This window comes from Lissotriton helveticus, chromosome 1_2 (assembly GCF_964261635.1).
Source record: "Lissotriton helveticus chromosome 1_2, aLisHel1.1, whole genome shotgun sequence".
NCBI lineage: Eukaryota > Metazoa > Chordata > Amphibia > Caudata > Salamandridae > Lissotriton > Lissotriton helveticus.
The window spans coordinates 324,087,869-324,105,080 of NC_136058.1; the positions used below are offsets into that span (position 1 = coordinate 324,087,869).

General features: G+C 38.0%; 7 non-coding genes across 7 annotated transcripts; all 7 read left to right on the forward strand.

Annotated features, from left to right (window-relative positions):
- Positions 1–4,973: 4,973 nt before the first annotated feature.
- Positions 4,974–5,045, forward strand: TRNAC-GCA (transfer RNA cysteine (anticodon GCA)). Its single transcript has one exon. It is a non-coding gene; the product is annotated as a tRNA-Cys (tRNA).
- Positions 5,046–8,221: 3,176 nt separating this feature from the next.
- On the forward strand, positions 8,222–8,293 carry TRNAC-GCA (transfer RNA cysteine (anticodon GCA)). Its single transcript has one exon. It is a non-coding gene; the product is annotated as a tRNA-Cys (tRNA).
- A 1,010-nt stretch (positions 8,294–9,303) lies between these two features.
- TRNAC-GCA (transfer RNA cysteine (anticodon GCA)) lies at positions 9,304–9,375 on the forward strand. The gene has a single exon. It is a non-coding gene; the product is annotated as a tRNA-Cys (tRNA).
- Positions 9,376–10,386: 1,011 nt separating this feature from the next.
- On the forward strand, positions 10,387–10,458 carry TRNAC-GCA (transfer RNA cysteine (anticodon GCA)). Its single transcript has one exon. It is a non-coding gene; the product is annotated as a tRNA-Cys (tRNA).
- A 1,010-nt stretch (positions 10,459–11,468) lies between these two features.
- Positions 11,469–11,540, forward strand: TRNAC-GCA (transfer RNA cysteine (anticodon GCA)). The gene has a single exon. It is a non-coding gene; the product is annotated as a tRNA-Cys (tRNA).
- A 3,175-nt stretch (positions 11,541–14,715) lies between these two features.
- On the forward strand, positions 14,716–14,787 carry TRNAC-GCA (transfer RNA cysteine (anticodon GCA)). Its single transcript has one exon. It is a non-coding gene; the product is annotated as a tRNA-Cys (tRNA).
- Positions 14,788–15,798: 1,011 nt separating this feature from the next.
- Positions 15,799–15,870, forward strand: TRNAC-GCA (transfer RNA cysteine (anticodon GCA)). Its single transcript has one exon. It is a non-coding gene; the product is annotated as a tRNA-Cys (tRNA).
- The last annotated feature ends 1,342 nt before the right edge of the window (positions 15,871–17,212 follow it).

Consider the following 17,212-nt stretch of genomic DNA (forward strand, 5'->3'; position numbering starts at 1 on the left):
ATGTGCATGATCGATATGCATGTATTCCCCTCTGATCGATTAAAGACGCAATTACAGTTGTGTCCATCTCTAGTATGCCAGTTTCCGGTTCTCGTGAAAGCAACGAATATTAGGCCTATGTAAACCTACGTTGCCACATTTTACAGTGTGCACGTTAATTCATTGAATTGTCCCCGTTTCTAGGCCTCAAAAGGGCCCGGACTCAGATTCAGCTCCTGTCTTCTGAACCCTCTCCGAGGAGCGATACAGCCCCCACCTGTATCCCTGACCCTTCACTTACTTCCTGCCTCGCAGTGCCCGGCTCGGCCTGGCTCTGCCTCCCAGTCTGCCAAGAGTATGTTATGTTTCTAGTTATCAGTCCAGCCCTCCTTCTCTGCATTCCTAAGCTACTGAATCGCATCAAAGTTTCCGTCATGGTCTAGCCTTTATGTCTCCATGTAAGAGAAATACTGTATTAATATTCATAGAATATTCCTCGCACCCGCACTACATATGGAATAATGCATGCACCAGTCTTAGCGTCTGTTAGCCTTTGCCCTGATAACTTTTGGATTCTATCAACATGTTCTCTAAACATCAGATACTAGATATGCCTGGGTACATGTCGCTCTGACACTCCAGACTTTAGTCTCCTCTTCTAGCGCAGAAGTCATAGCCCCCAGTTCTCCCTGGTAACACGTCATTGCCAGTTTGCGCGCACCACTAGGTTAGAGGTCCCAGCTGCTCAGGTAGCCCCCTCCATGTTTCCGCCCCGTTTATGACATATTCTGTTACGTTTGCATCACATGTCTATGTATACGCCTTTTGTTACACCCATTTTGCCCTTATCTTTCGCGACTGTTACAAACCACGCCTACTGCTACGCCTACTGTATTGAATGAAATGTATTTTGTTTAACTATAAATACTAATGCACTGTTATTAAAAGTTATGCGCATCATTCCCAGATCCTGTCCCCGGCAGCTGCCGGGCCTTGCCATCCTATTCCCATGCAGGCTGTCCTGTTCCTGTCCTTTATGCCTGATTAAAGCCTGTAAACTTCAGCTACCTCGAATCTTGACTCTTATTTATTGAGCTACCTGTTTATATTGAATCCAGTCAAAAATAGATCCGGTAATATTTATTTATTTACCACATTTGAAGCACTTCATTTTTGTGCAACATAGGAACTATTTAATTTCTCCTTAAAAGCTCTGCCTACGTGCAAGATGTACGAACTATCATTGCAGTTGCAAGAAGGCTGGTCTGAAGAATCAGGCCATTTGCAAACTCAAAATGGCTTTTTCTGATGTATTAAATGGAAGGTATTCGAAAGGGGTGTTTGGGTGTACCTTCCAAATACTGAATTGTAGTGGTACGTAGAAATGTTTTTCCACCATAATTTGGCCCAAAACAATCATACTTCATCACCATTTCACTGATTGTGGTAACCAATCCTCAAATGATAAGGTGTCCCGTAAAAACCTCTTCCCCTTTAAGAATGTTTCAAAACAATCATTGTATGTAGAGGCATTGGTCCTATGTACCACTGCCTATTCAAATAAAATAACAATGAAACAAATATCTGTTTTTTAAATGATCCAGTTTTCCTTTAATAAATAATATTAAGGACTATTTCTCCTGTTCCACAGTTTCAAGGTTGTACTTTCCGGAACAACTTAGTATGATCCACTCACTCTTTCATGATGTACTGATATTTTGTCATTCTGATTTTAATGTAAAGCTGGGGATATAGCTAAGTGATAGAGCATTTGACTGCAGATCAAGAGGTCCCTGGTTCAAATCCGTGTGTCACCTCACTCTATTTTGATTCTGTTGTTTGTAATTGGGACTTTTCATCAATTCCATTTGGATCATCTTTGACAGAGTCAGTGTTCCCTTGGATATTGCACTTTAATAGCATTTCAGTGTTTCCTGCTCAAAACCTATGAGTAAATGCAGTTTTTAACACTCGGCTTGGTATTCCCTTTGGGAAATTTCTGTAACATCATTGATCAATTTTGGAATTCGCCTCTTCCTTTCACAGCACTAAACAAAGGGAATGGACTATGAAACCAATTGACAACTTTGTTATACTGTTTGGTGCTTTCTTGTATTGCACTGAAGAAATGGCGTATAAAACTTGGCAGCGAAGCAGTCAATCTATTTCTCATTTCACCTCTGTCTTCAGTCTTACATATATTTCACCTCTTCTCTGTGCATGCAAAGTATGTGTTTGTTTGAAGCACTTCATTTTTGTGCAACGTAGGAACTATTTAATTTCTCCTTAAAAGCTCTGCCTACGTGCAAGATGTACGAACTATCATTGCAGTTGCAAGAAGGCTGGTCTGAAGAATCAGGCCATTTGCAAACGCAAAATGGCTTTTTCTGATGTATTAAATGGAAGGTATTCGAAAGGGGTGTTTGGGTGTACCTTCCAAATACCGAATTGTAGTGGTACATAGAAATGTTTTTCCACCATAATTTGGCCCAAAACAATCATACTTCATCACCATCTCAGTGATTGTGGTAACCAATCATCAAATGATAAGGTGTCCCGTAAAAACATTTTCCCCTTTAAGAATGTTTCAAAACAATCATTGTATGTAGAGGCATTGGTCCTATGTTCCACTGCCTATTCAAATAAAATAACAATGAAACAAATATCTGTTTTTTAAATGATCCAGTTTTCCTTTAATAAATAATATTAAGGACTACTTCTCCTGTTCCACAGTTTCAAGGTACTACTTTCCGATACAACTTAGTATGATCCACTCACTCTTTCATGATGTACTGATATTTTGTCATTCTGATTTTACTGTAAAGCTGGGGATATAGCTCAGTGGTAGAGCTATATTGACTGCAGATCAAGAGGTCCCTGGTTCACATCCTGGTGTCCCCTCACCCTATTTTGATTCTGTTGTTTGTCATTGGGACTTTTCATCAATTCCATTTGGATCATCTTTGACAGAGTCAGTGTTCCCTTGGATATTGCACTTTAATAGCATTTCAGTGTTTCCTGCTCAAAACCTGTGAGTAAATGCAGTTTTTAACACTCGGCTTGGTATTCCCTTTGGGAAATTTCTGAAACATCTTTGATAAATTTTGGAATTCGGCTCTTCCTTTCACAGCACTAAACAAAGGGAATGGACTATGAAACCAATTGACAACTTTGTTATACTGTTTGGTGCTTTCTTGTATTGCACTGAAGAAATGGCGTATAAAACTTGGCGGCGAAGCAGTCAATCTATTTCTTATTTCACCTCTGTCTTCAGTCTTACATATATTTCACCTCTTCTCTGTGCATGCAAAGTATGTGTTTGTTTGAAGCACTTCATTTTTGTGCAACGTCGGAACTATTTAATTTCTCCTTAAAAGCTCTGCCTACGTGCAAGATGTACGAACTATCATTGCAGTTGCAAGAAGGCTGGTCTGAAGAATCAGGCCATTTGCAAACGCAAAATGGCTTTTTCTGATGTATTAAATGGAAGGTATTCGAAAGGAGTGTTTGTGTGTACCTTCTAAATACCGAATTGTAGTGGTACGTACAAATGTTTTTCCACCATAATTTGGCCCAAATCAATCATACTTCATCACCATCTCAGTGATTGTGGTAACCAATCCTCAAATGATAAGTTGTCCCGTAAAAACCTCTTCCCCTTTAAGAATGTTTCAAAACAATCATTGTATGTAGAGGCATTGGTCCAATGTACGACTGCCTATTCAAATAAAATAACAATGAAACAAATATCTGTTTTTTAAAAGATTCAGTTTTCCTTTATTAAATAATATTAAGGACTACTTCTCCTGTTCCACAGTTTCAAGGTTGTACTTTCTGGCACAACTTAGTATGATCCTCACACTCTTTCATGATGTACTGATATTTTGTCATTCTGATTTTACTGAAAAGCTGGGGATATAGCTCAGTGGTAGAGCATTTGACTGCAGATCAAGAGGTCCCTAGTTAAAATCCGGGTGTCCCCTCACCCTATTTTGATTCTGTTGTTAGTAATTGGGACTTTTCATCAATTCCATTTGGATCATCTTTGACAGAGTCAGTGTTCCCTTGGATATTGCACTTTAATAGCATTTCAGTGTTTCCTGCTCAAAACCGTTGAGTAAATGCAGTTTTTAACACTCGGCTTGGTATTCCCTTTGGGAAATTTCTGAAACATCATTGATCAATTTTGGAATTCGGCTATTCCTTTCACAGCACTAAACAAAGGGAATGGACTATGAAACCAATTGACAACTTTGTTATACTGTTTGGTGCTTTCTTGTATTGCACTGAAGAAATGGCGTATAAAACTTTGCAGCGAAGCAGTCAATCTATTTCTCATTTCACCTGTGTCTTCAGTCTTACATATATTCCACCTCTTCTCTGTGCATGCAAAGTATGTGTTTGTTTGAAGCACTTCATTTTTGTGCAACGTAGGAACTATTTAATTTCTCCTTAAAAGCTCTGCCTACGTGCAAGATGTACGAACTATCATTGCCGTTGCAAGAAGGCTGGTCTGAAGAATCAGGCCATTTGCAAACGCAAAATGACTTTTTCTGATGTATTAAATGGAAGGTATTCGAAAGGGGTGTTTGGGTGTACCTTCCAAATACCGAATTGTAGTGGCACGTAGAAATGTTTTTCCACCATAATTTGGCCAAAACAATCATACTTCATCACCATCTCCGTGATTGTGGTAACCAATCCTCAAATGATAAGGTGTCCCGTAAAAACCTCTTCCCCTTTAAGAATGTTTCAAAACAATCATTGTATGTAGAGGCATTGGTCCTATGTACCACTGCCTATTCAAATAAAATAACAATGAAACAAAGAAATCTGTTTTTTAACTGATAAAGTTTTCCTTTAATAAATAATATTAAGGACTACTTCTCCTGTTCCACAGTTTCAAGGTTGTACTTTCTGGCACAACTTAGTATGATCCTCACACTCTTTCATGATGTACTGATATTTAGTCATTCTGATTTTACTGATAAGCTGGGGATATAGCTCAGTGGTAGAGCATTTGACTGCAGATCAAGAGGTCCCTGGTTCAAATCCGGGTGTCCCCTCACCCTATTTTGATTCTGTTGTTTGTAATTGGGACTTTTCATCAATTCCATTTGGATCATCTTTGACAGAGTCAGTGTTCCCTTGGATATTGCACTTTAATAGCATTTCAGTGTTTCCTGCTCAAAGCCTGTGAGTAAATGCAGTTTTTAACACTCGGCTTGGTATTCCCTTTGGGAAATTTCTGAAACATCATTGATCAATTTTGGAATTCGGCTCTTCCTTTCACAGCACTAAACAAAGGGAATGGACTATGAAACCAATTGAAAACTTTGTTATACTGTTTGGTGCTTTCTTGTATTGCACTGAAGAAATGGCGTATAAAACTTGGCAGCGAAGCAGTCAATCTATTTCTCATTTCACCTGTGTCTTCAGTCTTACATATATTCCACCTCTTCTCTGTGCATGCAAAGTATGTGTTTGTTTGAAGCACTTCATTTTTGTGCAACATAGGAACTATTTAATTTCTCCTTTAAAGCTCTGCCTACGTGCAAGATGCACGAACTATCATTGCAGTTGCAAGAAGGCTGGTCTGAAGAATCAGGCCATTTGCAAACGCAAAATGGCTTTTTTCTGATGTATTAAATGCAAGGTATTCGAAAGGGACGTTTGGGTGTACCTTCCAAATACCGAATTGTAGTGGTACGTAGAAATGTTTTTCCACCATAATTTGGCCAAAACAATCATACTTCATCACCATCTCAGTGATTGTGGTAACCAATCCTCAAATGATAAGGTGTCCCGTAAAAACCTTTTCCCCTTTAAGAATGTTTCAAAACAATCATTGTATGTAGAGGCATTGGTCCTATGTTCCACTGCCTATTCAAATAAAATAACAATGAAACAAATATCTGTGTTTTAAATGATCCAGTTTTCCTTTAATAAATAATATTAACGACTACTTCTCCTGTTCCACAGTTTCAAGGTTGTACTTTCCGGAACAACTCAGTATGATCCTCTCACTCTTTCATGATGTACTGATATTTTGTCATTCTAATTTTACTGTAAAGCTGGGGATATAGCTCAGTGGTAGAGCATTTGACTGCAGATCAAGAGGTACCTGGTTCAAATCCTGGAGTCCCCTCACCCTATTTTGATTCTGTTGTTTGTAATTTGGACTTTCCATCAATTCCATTTGGATCATCTTTGACAGAGTCAGTGTTCCCTTGGATATTGCATTTTAATGGCATTACAGTGTTTGCTTCTCAAAACCTGTGAGTAAATGCAGTTTTTAACACTCGGCTTGGTATTCCCTTTGGGAAATTTCTGAAACATCATTGATAAATTTTGGAATTCGGCTCTTCTTTTCACATCACTAAACAAAGGGAATGGACTATGAAACCAATTGACAACTTTGTTATACTGTTTGGTGCTTTCTTGTATTGCACTGAAGAAATGGCGTATAAAACTTGGCGGCGAAGCAGTCAATCTATTTCTTATTTCACCTCTGTCTTCAGTCTTACATCTATTTCACCTCTTCTCTGTGCATGCAAAGTATGTGTTTGTTTGAAGCACTTCATTTTTGTGCAACGTCGGAACTATTTAATTTCTCCTTAAAAGCTCTGCCTACGTGCAAGATGTACGAACTACCATTGCAGTTGCAAGAAGGCTGGTCTGAAGAATCAGGCCATTTGCAAATGCAAAATGGCTTTTTCTGATGTATTAAATGGAAGGTATTCGAAAGGGGTGTTTGGGTGTACCTTCCAAATACTGAATTGTAGTGGTACGTAGAAATGTTTTTCCACCATTATTTGGCCAAAACAATCATACTTCATCACCATCTCCGTGATTGTGGTAACAAATCCTCAAATGATAAGGTGTCCCGTAAAAACCTCTTCCCCTTTAAGAATGTTTCAAAACAATCATTGTATGTAGAGGCATTGGTCCTATGTACCACTGCCTATTCAAATAAAATAACAATGAAACAAATACATCTGTTTTTTAACTGATCCAGTTTTCCTTTAATAAATAATATTAAGGACTACTTTTCCTGTTCCACAGTTTCAAGGTTGTACTTTCTGGCATAACTTAGTATGATCCTCACACTCTTTCATGATGTACTGATATTTTGTCATTCTAATTTTACTGTAAAGCTGGGGATATAGCTCAGTGGTAGAGCATTTGACTGCAGATCAAGAGGTACCTGGTTCAAATCCTGGTGTCCCCTCACCCTATTTTGATTCTGTTGTTTGTAATTGGGACTTTCCATCAATTCCATTTGGATCATCTTTGACAGAGTCAGTGTTCCCTTGGATATTGCATTTTAATGGCATTACAGTGTTTGCTTCTCAAAACCTGTGAGTAAATGCAGTTTTTAACACTCGGCTTGGTATTCCCTTTGGGAAATTTCTGGAACATCATTGATAAATTTTGGAATTCGGCTCTTCCTTTCACAGCACTAAACAAAGGGAATGGACTATGAAACCAATTGACAACTTTGTTATACTGTTTGGTGCTTTCTTGTATTGCACTGAAGAAATGGCGTATAAAACTTGGCGGCGAAGCAGTCAATCTATTTCTTATTTCACCTCTGTCTTCAGTCTTACATATATTTCACCTCTTCTCTGTGCATGCAAAGTATGTGTTTGTTTGAAGCACTTCATTTTTGTGCAACGTCGGAACTATTTAATTTCTCCTTAAAAGCTCTGCCTACGTGCAAGATGTACGAACTACCATTGCAGTTGCAAGAAGGCTGGTCTGAAGAATCAGGCCATTTGCAAATGCAAAATGGCTTTTTCTGATGTATTAAATGGAAGGTATTCGAAAGGGGTGTTTGGGTGTACCTTCCAAATACCGAATTGTAGTGGTACGGAGAAATGTTTTTCCACCATAATTTGGCCAAAAGAATCATACTTCATCACCATCTCCGTGATTGTGGTAACAAATCCTCAAATGATAAGGTGTCCCGTAAAAACCTCTACCCCTTTAAGAATGTTTCAAAACAATCATTGTATGTAGAGGCATTGGTCCTATGTACCACTGCCTATTCAAATAAAATAACAATGAAACAAATAAATCTGTTTTTTAAATGATCCAGTTTTCCTTTAATAAATAATGTTAAGGACTACTTCTCCTGTTCCACAGTTTCAAGGTTGTACTTTCTGGCACAACTTAGTATGAGCCTCACACTCTTTCAATATGCACTGATATTTTGCCATTCTGATTTTACTGAAAAGCTGGGGATATAGCTCAGTGGTAGAGCATTTGACTGCAGATCAAGAGGTCCCTGGTTCAAATCCGGTTGTCCCCTTACCCTATTTTGATTCTGTTGTTTGTAATTTGGACTTTTCATCAATTCCATTTGGATTATCTTTGACAGAGTCAGTGTTCCCTTGCATATTGCACTTTAATAGCATTTCAGTGTTTCCTGCTCAAAACCTGTGAGTAAATGCAGTTTTTAACACTCGGCTTGGTATGCCCTTTGGGAAATTTCTGAAACATCATTGATCAATTTTGGAATTCGGCTCTTCCTTTCACAGCACTAAACAAAGGGAATGGACTATGAAACCAATTGACAACGTTTTTATACTGTTTGGTGCTTTCTTGTATTGCACTGAAGAAATGGCGTATAAAACTTGGCAGCGGAGCAGTCAATCTATTTCTCATTTCACCTGTGTCTTCAGTCTTACATATATTCCACCTCTTCTCTGTGCATGCAAAGTATGTGTTTGTTTGAAGCACTTCATTTTTGTGCAACGTAGGAACTATTTAATTTCTCCTTAAAAGCTCTGCCTACGTGCAAGATGTACGAACTATCATTGCAGTTGCAAGAAGGCTGGTCTGAAGAATCAGGCCATTTGCAAACGCAAAATGGCTTTTTCTGATGTATTAAATGGAAGGTATTCGAAAGGAGTGTTTGTGTGTACCTTCCAAATACCGAATTGTAGTGGTACGTACAAATGTTTTTCCACCATAATTTGGCCCAAATCAATCATACTTCATCACCATCTCAGTGATTGTGGTAACCAATCCTCAAATGATAAGTTGTCCCGTAAAAACCTCTTCCCCTTTAAGAATGTTTCAAAACAATCATTGTATGTAGAGGCATTGGTCCAATGTACGACTGCCTATTCAAATAAAATAACAATGAAACAAATATCTGTTTTTTAAAAGATTCAGTTTTCCTTTATTAAATAATATTAAGGACTACTTCTCCTGTTCCACAGTTTCAAGGTTGTACTTTCTGGCACAACTTAGTATGATCCTCACACTCTTTCATGATGTACTGATATTTTGTCATTCTGATTTTACTGAAAAGCTGGGGATATAGCTCAGTGGTAGAGCATTTGACTGCAGATCAAGAGGTCCCTAGTTCAAATCCGGGTGTCCCCTCACCCTATTTTGATTCTGTTGTTTTTAATTGGGACTTTTCATCAATTCCATTTGGATCATCTTTGACAGAGTCAGTGTTCCCTTGGATATTGCACTTTAATAGCATTTCAGTGTTTCCTGCTCAAAACCGTTGAGTAAATGCAGTTTTTAACACTCGGCTTGGTATTCCCTTTGGGAAATTTCTGAAACATCATTGATCAATTTTGGAATTCGGCTATTCCTTTCACAGCACTAAACAAAGGGAATGGACTATGAAACCAATTGACAACTTTGTTATACTGTTTGGTGCTTTCTTGTATTGCACTGAAGAAATGGCGTATAAAACTTTGCAGCGAAGCAGTCAATCTATTTCTCATTTCACCTGTGTCTTCAGTCTTACATATATTCCACCTCTTCTCTGTGCATGCAAAGTATGTGTTTGTTTGAAGCACTTCATTTTTGTGCAACGTAGGAACTATTTAATTTCTCCTTAAAAGCTCTGCCTACGTGCAAGATGTACGAACTATCATTGCCGTTGCAAGAAGGCTGGTCTGAAGAATCAGGCCATTTGCAAACGCAAAATGACTTTTTCTGATGTATTAAATGGAAGGTATTCGAAAGGGGTGTTTGGGTGTACCTTCCAAATACCGAATTGTAGTGGTAAGTAGAAATGTTTTTCCACCATAATTTGGCCAAAACAATCATACTTCATCACCATCTCAGTGATTGTGGTAACCAATCCTCAAATGATAAGGTGTCCCGTAAAAACCTCTTCCCCTTTAAGAATGTTTCAAAACAATCATTGTATGTAGAGGCATTAGTCCTATGTACCACTGCCTATTCAACTAAAATAACAATGAAACAAATAAATCTGTTTTTTAAATGATCCAGTTTTCCTTTAATAAATAATATTAAGGACTATTTCTCCTGTTCCACAGTTTCAAGGTTGTACTTTCCGGAACAACTTAGTATGATCCACTCACTCTTTCATGATGTACTGATATTTTGTCATTCTGATTTTACTGTAAAGCTGGGGATGTAGCTCAGTGGTAGAGCATTTGACTGCAGATCAAGAGGTCCCTGGTTCAAATCCGGGTGTCCCCTCACCCTATTTTGATTCTGTTGTTTGTAATTGGGACTTTTCATCAATTCCATTTGGATCATCTTTGACTGAGTCAGTGTTCCCTTGGATATTGCACTTTAATAGCATTTCAGTGTTTCCTGCTCAAAGCCTGTGAGTAAATGCAGTTTTTAACACTCGGCTTGGTATTCCCTTTGGGAAATTTCTGAAACATCATTGATCAATTTTGGAATTCGGCTCTTCCTTTCACAGCACTAAACAAAGGGAATGGACTATGAAACCAATTGACAACTTTGTTATACTGTTTGGTGCTTTCTTGTATTACACTGAAGAAATGGCGTATAAAACTTGGCAGCGAAGCAGTCAATCTATTTCTCATTTCACCTGTGTCTTCAGTCTTACATATATTCCACCTCTTCTCTGTGCATGCAAAGTATGTGTTTGTTTGAAGCACTTCATTTTTGTGCAAAGTAGGAACTATTTAATTTCTCCTGAAAAGCTCTGCCTACTTGCAAGATGTACGAACTATCATTGCAGTTGCAAGAAGGCTGATCTGAAGAATCAGGCCATTTGCAAACGCAAAATGGCTTTTTCTGATGTGTTAAATGGAAGGTATTCGAAAGGGGTGTTTGGGTGTACCTTCCAAATACCGAATTGTAGTGGTACGTAGAAATGTTTTTCCACCATAATTTGGCCAAAACAATCATACTTCATCACCATCTCCGTGATTGTGGTAACCAATCCTCAAATGATAAGGTGTCCCGTAAAAACCTCTTCCCCTTTAAGAATGTTTCAAAACAATCATTGTATGTAGAGGCATTGGTCCTATGTACCACTGCCTATTCAAATAAAATAACAATGAAACAAATAAATCTGTTTTTAAATGATCCAGTTTTCCTTTAATAAATAATATTAAGGACTACTTCTCCTGTTCCACAGTTTCAAGGTTGTACTTTCTGGCACAACTTAGTATGATCCTCACACTCTTTCATGATGTACTGATATTTTGTCATTCTGACTTTACTGAAAAGCTGGGGATATAGCTCAGTGGTAGAGCATTTGACTGCAGATCAAGAGGTCCCTGGTTCAAATCCGGGTGTCCCCTCGCCCTATTTTGATTCTGTTGTTTGTAATTGGTACTTTTCATAAATTCCATTTGGATCATCTTTGACAGAGTCAGTGTTCCCTTGGATATTGCACTTTAATAGCATTTCAGTGTTTCCTGCTCAAAACCTGTGAGTAAATGCAGTTTTAACACTCGGGTTGGTATTCCCTTTGGGAAATTTCTGAAACATCATTGATCAATTTTGGAATTCGGCTCTTCCTTTCACAGCACTAAACAAAGGGAATGGACTATGAAACCAATTGACAACTTTGTTATACTGTTTGGTGCTTTCTTGTATTGCACTGAAGAAATGGCGTATAAAACTTGGCAGCGAAGCAGTCAATCTATTTCTCATTTCACCTGTGTCTTCAGTCTTACATATATTCCACCTCTTCTCTGTGCATGCAAAGTATGTGTTTGTTTGAAGCACTTCATTTTTGTGCAACGTAGGAACTATTTAATTTCTCCTTAAAAGCTCTGCCTACGTGCAAGATGTACGAACTATCATTGCAGTTGCAAGAAGGCTGGTCTGAAGAATCAGGCCATTTGCAAACGTAAAATGGCTTTTTCTGATGTATTAAATGGAAGGTATTCGAAAGGGGTGTTTTGGTGTACCTTCCAAATACCGAATTGTAGTGGTACGTAGAAATGTTTTTCCACCATATTTTGGCCAAAACAATCATACTTCATCACCATCTCTGTGATTGTGGTAACCAATCCTCAAATAATAAGGTGTCCCGTAAAAACCTCTTCCCCTTTAAAAATGTTTCAAAACAATCATTGTATGTAGAGGCATTGGTCCTATGTACCACTGCCTATTCAAATAAAATAACAATGAAACAAATAAATCTGTTTTTTAACTGATCCAGTTTTCCTTTAATAAATAATATTAAGGACTACTTCTCCTGTTCCACAGTTTCAAGGTTGTACTTTCTGGCACAACTTAGTATGATCCTCACACTCTTTCATGATGTACTGATATTTTGTCATTCTTATTTTACTGAAAAGCTGGGGATATAGCTCAGTAGTAGAGCATTTGACTGCAGATCAAGAGGTCCCTGGTTCAAATCCGGTTGTCCCCTCACCCTATTTTGATTCTGTTGTTTGTAATTGGGACTTTTCATCAATTCCATTTGGATCTTCTTTGACTGAGTCAGTGTTCCCTTGGATATTGCACTTTAATAGCATTTCAGTGTTTCCTGCTCAAAGCCTGTGAGTAAATGCAGTTTTTAACACTCGGCTTGGTATTCCCTTTGGGAAATTTCTGAAACATCATTGATCAATTTTGGAATTTGGCTCTTCCTTTCACAGCACTAAACAAAGGGAATGGACTATGAAACCAATTGACAACTTTGTTATACTGTTTGGTGCTTTCTTGTATTACACTGAAGAAATGGCGTATAAAACTTGGCAGCGAAGCAGTCAATCTATTTCTCATTTCACCTGTGTCTTCAGTCTTACATATATTCCACCTCTTCTCTGTGCATGCAAAGTATGTGTTTGTTTGAAGCACTTCATTTTGGTGCAACATAGGAACTATTTAATTTCTCCTTAAAAGCTCTGCCTACGTGCAAGATGTACGAACTATCATTGCAGTTGCAAGAAGGCTGGTCTGAAGAATCAGGCCATTTGCAAACGCAAAATGGCTTTTTCTGATGTATTAAATGGAAGGTATTCGAAAGGGGTGTTTGGGTGTACCTTCCAAATACCGAATTGTAGTGGTACGTAGAAATGTTTTTCCACCATAATTTGGCCAAAACAATCATACTTCATCACCATCTCCGTGATTGTGGTAACCAATCCTCAAATGATAAGGTGTCCCGTAAAAACCTCTTCCCCTTTAAGAATGTTTCAAAACAATCATTGTATGTAGAGGCATTGGTCCTATGTACCACTGCCTATTCAAATAAAATAACAATGAAACAAATAAATCTGTTTTTAACTGATCCAGTTTTCCTTTAATAAATAATATTAAGGACTACTTCTCCTGTTCCACAGTTTCAAGGTTATACTTTCTGGCACAACTTAGTATGATCCTCACACTCTTTCATGATGTACTGATATTTTGTCATTCTGATTTTACTGAAAAGCTGGGGATATAGCTCAGTGGTAGAGCATTTGACTGCAGTTCGAGAGGTCCCTGGTTCTAATCCGGGTGTCCCCTCACCCTATTTTGATTCTGTTGTTTGTAATTGGGACGTTTCATCAATTCCATTTGGATCATCTTTGACAGAGTCAGTGTTCCCTTGGATATTGCACTTTAATAGCATTTCAGTGTTTCCTGCTCAAAACCTGTGAGTAAATGCGGTTTTTAACACTCGGCTTGGTATACCCTTTGGGAAATTTCTGAAACATCATTGATCAATTTTGGAATTCGGCTCTTCCTTTCACAGCACTAAACAAAGGGAATGGACTATGAAACCAATTGACAACTTTGTTATACTGTTTGGTGCTTTCTTGTATTGCACTGAAGAAATGGTGTATAAAACTTGGCAGCGAAGCAGTCAATCTATTTCTCATTTCACCTGTGTCTTCAGTCTCACATATATTCCACCTCTTCTCTGTTCATTCAAAGTATGTGTTTGTTTGAAGCACTTCATTTTTGTGCAACGTAGGAACTATTTAATTTCTCCTTAAAAGCTCTGCCTACGTGCAAGATGTACGAACTATCATTGCAGTTGCAAGAAGGCTGGTCTGAAGAATCAGGCCATTTGCAAACGCAAAATGACTTTTTCTGATGTATTAAATGGAAGGTATTCGAAAGGGGTGTTTGGGTGTACCTTCCAAATACCGAATTGTAGTGGTACGTAGAAATGTTTTTCCACCATAATTTGGCCAAAACAATCATACTTCATCACCATCTCCGTGATTGTGGTAACCAATCCTCAAATGATAAGGTGTCCCGTAAAAACCTCTTCCCCTTTAAGAATGTTTCAAAACAATCATTGTATGTATAGGCATTGGTCCTATGTACCACTGCCTATTCAAATAAAATAACAATGAAACAAATAAATCTGTTTTTTAACTGATCCAGTTTTCCTTTAATAAATAATATTAAGGACTACTTCTCCTGTTCCACAGTTTCAAGGTTGTACTTTTTGGCATAACTTAGTATGATCCTCACACTCTTTCATGATGTCCTGATATTTAGTCATTCTGATTTTACTGATAAGCTGGGGATATAGCTCAGTGGTAGAGCATTTGACTGCAGATCAAGAGGTCCCTGGTTCAAATCTGGGTGTCCCCTCACCCTATTTTGATTCTGTTGTTTGTAATTGGGAGTTTTCATCAATTCCATTTGGATCATCTTTGACAGAGTCAGTGTTCCCTTGGATATTGCACTTTAATAGCATTTCAGTGTTTCCTGCTCAAGGCCTGTGAGTAAATGCAGTTTTTAACACTCGGCTTGGTATTCCCTTTGGGAAATTTCTGAAACATCATTGATCAATTTTGGAATTCGGCTCTTCCTTTCACAGCACTAAACAAAGGGAATGGACTATGAAACCAATTGACAACTTTGTTATACTGTTTGGTGCTTTCTTGTATTGCACTGAAGAAATGGCGTATAAAACTTGGCGGCGAAGCAGTCAATCTATTTCTTATTTCACCTCTGTCTTCAGTCTTACATCTATTTCACCTCTTCTCTGTGCATGCAAAGTATGTGTTTGTTTGAAGCACTTCATTTTTGTGCAAAGTCGGAACTATTTAATTCCTCCTTAAAAGCTCTGCCTACGTGCAAGATGTACGAACTACCATTGCAGTTGCAAGAAGGCTGGTCTGAAGAATCAGGCCATTTGCAAATGCAAAATGGCTTTTTCTGATGTATTAAATGGAAGGTATTCGAAAGGGGTGTTTGGGTGTACCTTCCAAATACTGAATTGTAGTGGTACGTAGAAATGTTTTTCCACCATAATTTGGCCAAAACAATCATACTTCATCACCATCTCCGTGATTGTGGTAACAAATCCTCAAATGATAAGGTGTCCCGTAAAAACCTCTACCCCTTTAAGAATGTTTCAAAACAATCATTGTATGTAGAGGCATTGGTCCTATGTACCACTGCCTATTCAAATAAAATAACAATGAAACAAATAAATCTGTTATTTAAATGATCCAGTTTTCCTTTAATAAATAATGTTAAGGACTACTTCTCCTGTTCCACAGTTTCAAGGTTGTACTTTCTGGCACAACTTAGTATGATCCTCACACTCTTTCAATATGTACTGATATTTTGTCATTCTGATTTTAATGCAAAGCTGGGGATATAGCTCAGTGGTAGAGCATTTGACTGCAGATCAAGAGGTCCCTGGTTCAAATCCGGTTGTCCCCTTACCCTATTTTGATTCTGTTGTTTGTAATTTGGACTTTTCATCAATTCCATTTGGATTATCTTTGACAGAGTCAGTGTTCCCTTGGATATTGCACTTTAATAGCATTTCAGTGTTTCCTGCTCAAAACCTGTGAGTAAATGCAGTTTTTAACACTCGGCTTGGTATTCCCTTTGGGAAATTTCTGAAACATCATTGATCAATTTTGGAATTCGGCTCTTCCTTTCACAGCACTAAACAAAGGGAATGGACTATGAAACCAATTGACAACGTTGTTATACTGTTTGGTGCTTTCTTGTATTGCACTGAAGAAATGGCGTATAAAACTTGGCAGCGGAGCAGTCAATCTATTTCTCATTTCACCTGTGTCTTCAGTCTTACATATATTCCACCTCTTCTCTGTGCATGCAAAGTATGTGTTTGTTTGAAGCACTTCATTTTTGTGCAACGTAGGAACTATTTAATTTCTCCTTAAAAGCTCTGCCTACGTGCAAGATGTACGAACTATCATTGCAGTTGCAAGAAGGCTGGTCTGAAGAATCAGGCCATTTGCAAACGCAAAATGGCTTTTTCTGATGTAGTAAATGGAAGGTATTCGAAAGGGGTGTTTGGGTGTACCTTCCAAATACTGAATTGTAGTGGTACGTAGAAATGTTTTTCCACCATAATTTGGCCAAAACAATCATACTTCATCACCATCTCCGTGATTGTGGTAACCAATCCTCACAAGATAAGGTGTCCCGTAAAAACCTCTTCCCCTTTAAGAATGTTTCAAAACAATCATTGTATGTAGAGGCATTGGTCCTATGTACCACTGCCTATTCAAATAAAATAACAATGAAACAAATAAATCTGTTTTTAAATGATCCAGTTTTCCTTTAATAAATAATATTAAGGACTACTTCTCCTGTTCCACAGTTTCAAGGTTGTACTTTCTGGCACAACTTAGTATGATCCTCACACTCTTTCATGATGTACTGATATTTTGTCATTCTGATTTTACTGAAAAGCTGGGGATATAGCTCAGTGGTAGAGCATTTGACTGCAGATCGAGAGGTCCCTGGTTCTAATCCGGGTGTCCCCTCACCCTATTTTGATTCTGTTGTTTGTAATTGGGACGTTTCATCAATTCCATTTGGATCATCTTTGACAGAGTCAGTGTTCCCTTGGATATTAATAGCATTTCAGTGTTTCCTGCTCAAAGCCTGTGAGTAAAGGCAGTTTTTAACACTCGGCTTGGTATTCCCTTTGGGAAATTTCTGAAACATTGATCAATTTTGGAATTCGGCTCTTCCTTTCACAGCACTAAACAAAGGGAATGGACTATGAAACCAATTGACAACT